Here is a 4,700-nt window from a genome sequence, read left to right as displayed (position 1 = left end):
ACCCTTTTCCTGGATAGATAGTGACTTGTGCTTATGCCTGGAAGCACTAGCACCACTTTCTCTGCGTCATGGTCTCTTTGAAGACATATTGAAGGGATAAATGTCGTATAGTAGCTTCTCAAATTTCGCGAGTTTTTAATTCTTAACGTATTTTATTGGAACACACACAAAAATAAATAAATAAAAATTTTGACGGCGGAAACTTGAATTTCGACGGGTTTGAACGGCCCGCCAACTTGCAGATGACGTGCATAATCATGTAAACAGCGTCATTTCTCTTATGTACAAAAGATTCATTATTGTTTATTACTGAATGTCCTTTTTATTGAATTAATGTTTATGTGTGCAAAATGAGCAATAAAATTCATTAATAATACGTAGAATATTAAAACACACGCGGAAATGACACAGCACTGTTTTCGTTGATTACAAAACCAGTGACTGACTGGTTCTACATATAAAACTGAAGAAAATAAGACCTTAGTTGTAGCTGTAGTAAAATTAATATGGTTGTTTTAAGTAATGTTATTTAATGTTAATAAATGGAACAATAGAAGTAGCTAACGATAATGGTAACGAAAAAAGAGAGATCGCATATGTAAGTGTGCATGCGCACACGTGAAAATATATCGTCATTACTTTACATAAGAACATGAAAGCAACACTTATTTACTGTTCATATATATTTTAATTAATTATTTAATGTTTCTGAATTTGTTTTTATTGAATTAATGTACGTGTGTGCAAAATTAACAATACAATTTATTAATAATACATGGAATATTAGAGGAGACGAGACGGCTGCCGGCATTGTTTATGTTAAAGCTTATGAAACCAGTGACTGATTGGTTCTACATATAAAACTGAAGAAAATAAGACCCTGATTGTAGCTGTAGTAAAATTAATGTAAAAAATGAATATGGTTGCTTGAAGTACCTGTAATGTTATTTAATGTTAATAAATGGAACAATATAAGTAGCTAACCATTAATGGTAAAAAAAAAAGTGAGACTGCTCGTATGTAAGTGCGCACCTGTGAAAATATATCGTCATTACTCTACATAAGAATATGAAAGCAACACTTATTTACTGCTCATATATATTGAAGGGTTAAATGTTGTACTCTGTATAGACAAGCAGAGAGAGGGAGAGCAGCCGAACTGCCGGATGTAAACAAACCTTAATTTCCCGCGGCTTTTTTTTTTTTTTAAGGGGATTAGCCCACCCGGGCATAGGTCACTGACCCACATTGGGGCCTGAGGGGCAAAAATTTAATACTCCTGTAATAATAATAATAATTCAGATAAGGAAAAAAAAAAGCTGCCTATCTACCTATTGGACAAACTAAAATCGTTCCGGACCACAGAATGCCGGACTAGAGAGGTACAACCTGTACTACTAAACCCCCCATCTTCTCCATGCGGGGTTAGTATGCCTATCTCCGTTCGCTGATACATTATAGGTTATCCTACTCATTTGGGTGGTATGCCAGAGGTGTATTTGTCTACAGACACTAGCGTAAATACGTTTATCTGGTAAAGACAAAACAGGTAAGAAGTTAAATAAATTATCTTTCATGTGCTCACTTTATTGACACACTATTTCTGCATCAAGTTTAGTCTCGTCCAATTGGCATCGATGACATTTTCACGTCATTCAAAAGAAACATTTTACACAAAGTTGAGTAATTAAGATTGATGCATGAAATTTGGACGAGTCTTTCCTCGAACCATTCTTTCTCTCATGATACCAACACTAATTAGATACAGTAGGATCTCATGTTTCGCGACTAATTGGTACCGGTTTTAGCATTGCAAAAGTTAAAATTGCAAAACGAGTGACATTGAAATTCATATAAATAAGCCTAATCAGTTCTGCGGTGTCACCCAAACCCCCCTATAATGACCAACAACCCACCAAGAAAATGACCTTACACTAATTCATACATATTATATTGTACATGTTGTTGATAGCAATATTTTTATTGTACACCCATACTGTAGAATAACTTACCTTGATGGAATCAGTGAAATGCTTGACGGGGCTGGTTGATGGGTTCCGAGGCAGGGAGGGCTGGTTACTGCTTCCTCCCTGCTCCTTCCTCTGCATCTCTTCTAACCTCAGCATCAAATCCCTCAAAGTCTTGAAGCAGCTCTTCCACCAGTAAGTCACCCAACAATTCAATATCATCATCGGTGGTGCCATCATCATCATTAATCTCCTAAAGCGATGTTTGCCAAGGCAATAACAGGCTGGGCCTTGCACAGGTACTGAGTAATAAGGGCCTGCTGACGAGCATTTACACGGGACAAGTACAAGGCCTTGTATTCCTCCATACCCTTATCAAGGGCAGAGCACATAAGGTTCCGAGGATGTGGCCTGGTAATGTATTCTAGCTGTTCACTGAGGCGTGTGATGTTTTTGAGCACTTCAGTCAGCTGGTGTGTTGTAGGTTCACCAGGCTTAATATCATCCTCTTGTGTTGGTTGCTGTTCTTCCTGTTCTTCACCCTCCTCCAACATTTCTTCAATTGAAGGTTGCTGCTGATGTTGGCCAACGATTTCTTACAAATTTTCAACCTGAACGTCTAAAAATCCCGGTGCTGGGAGTGAGCTCTCTGCCTCCACTGTGTCCATTAGGGTTGCCGCCATGGACTGCCTCTCCCCGCTTGCCTCGGTCTGCTCTGGCCCACTTATCTTGGAGTTAGTGAACAAAGACTTCCATGCGTGTAACACTGTTGCAACATTAATCTTACGCCATGCCTCAACAATTCTGTTCACTGCATTTTTAATATTATAATTCTTCCAAAATTCACAAACTGATAACACTTCACGGTTGCGGGGTGGTGAGGTGCTAGGAGTCAGGTCGTCTACCATCTCCTCCTCCTGGTTAGCTGGTAGAGCCTGGTCACTGTCAGAGAGTTCTGCCTCGATTTGTTGTAACTCAACTAATGAGTCTGTCTGCTGACGAAAGTCTTTATAGGGTGACTGATAGTAGAACAGTTTAACATTACTGATGAATTCGTGGTCAAGTGACTGCAGAAGCGATGTGGTGTTAGGAGGAAGGAAGATAACTTGTACATTAGAGTGGCATCCAATTAGAAACTTAGAGTGTCCAGGAGCATTATCCATCACCAGGATCACTTTGAAGTCAATGTTCTTCCTCCGGCAGTACTGTTGGGCGTCAGGAACAAAGTGCTTGTCAAACCAATCGGTGCATAAAGACATTATCACCTAAGCTTTCTTATTAGACGTCCAATAAACATTGAGCTGCGACATGTTGGCATGAAGGTGGGCTCTAGGACGGGCAGCACGGTTAACAACCAAGGGTTTCATCAAGAAATCTCCACTAGTATTAGCTGTGATTAAAACTGTAAACCTGTCTTTTGAAGTCTTTACACCCCTTGCCTGTTTTTCATCCTTGGCAATTTTAGTGGTCTTAGGTGAACGCTTCCAGAAAATGCCAGTTTCGTCACAATTGAAGATCTGGTCTCGGAAATAACCACCCTCTTTCACAAGAGCTTGAAAAACAGGTTGATATTTTTCTGCTGCATGACATCAGCCGATGCACTCTCCCCATGGTAGTGGGCAAACTTTATAATGCTTCTTAAAGGCAGCCAACCAACCAACAGAAGCACTGAATGGTGGTAGAGAGTTAACGTGTTTCTTCTGTGCAACTGCAGCGTAATAAACACGTGCCTGATGCCTTATCTGTGGCCCAGACAGGTCGCACTGCTCACGGTTTGTTCTTTACACCCACTTATGAAGGTAATGTTCTGTGATAACTAACAATAGGTTTCGTTGTGAAGTATTGGAGAATGTCCTGTTACTAGAAAATCTTGAGAATATATTCACAGAAGCAGTTTTGGCTTCCTTGTTCATCTTAAGGGAACGTATGGTTGATTTGGGCAGTTGAACCTACTCATGATTTCACAGGTACGAGCACCACTTTTGATCATTTCAAGCATCTCGTTTCATTTCAAGGGTGTATTTCCTCTTCTTGACCCTCTTACGGTAGTCACGCTTGGCTTGGGGCTTTCCTTGTTGACCTCTACAGCCATCATTACCACCAGAACCGCTCCCGACATTTACATTACGCACTTCACTCATCATTAATACACAAGAATTGCGAATACACAAGAATCGTTAATACACGAGAATCGCTAATATATAAGAATCATTAATAGTTAAACAAGAATCTCGCTAAACATAAGCACGATGGGTTGTTATCCAAGTTCACTGCACCGCTCGCTCATTCAAACTAACTGCCATTACGCTGTAAACAAAAAACACTCGACAGGTCGACCGGTAACAAAAGACCGTAACAATGAGCGTTGTCCACTCAACAATGACTCACGAAACTGCTAATGAAAATCGCTACTCTTGAGAGGCTGGTAATTCTAAAAGTGACGCGAAACACACGAATCACAAATCTAAAACTCCCTAAAATTGAGATCCTACTGTATATGGCAACCCCTCATAGCAGGGCCATCGTTAGGGGTGGGCTTCTGGGGCTTCAGCCCCGAATGTTTTTTGTCTAGCCCTAATCTTTTCAAGATTTAATAATGTTTTAAATTCAGGATTTACTTCCATCCATATCAAATGAATTTTATATGTGTCCTTAATTTATCAATCACTCTCTCTGATGAGTACTGCTGTTACACAGTGCCTTGAGTAGATTGGAACAGCCATGGCAGTGGGC

This window comes from Homarus americanus, unplaced genomic scaffold (assembly GCF_018991925.1).
Source record: "Homarus americanus isolate GMGI-L3 unplaced genomic scaffold, GMGI_Hamer_2.0 scaffold47967, whole genome shotgun sequence".
Classification (NCBI taxonomy): Eukaryota; Metazoa; Arthropoda; class Malacostraca; order Decapoda; family Nephropidae; genus Homarus; species Homarus americanus.
The sequence above is the reverse complement of the archived record's forward strand: the minus strand, read 5'-3'. Positions refer to the sequence as shown.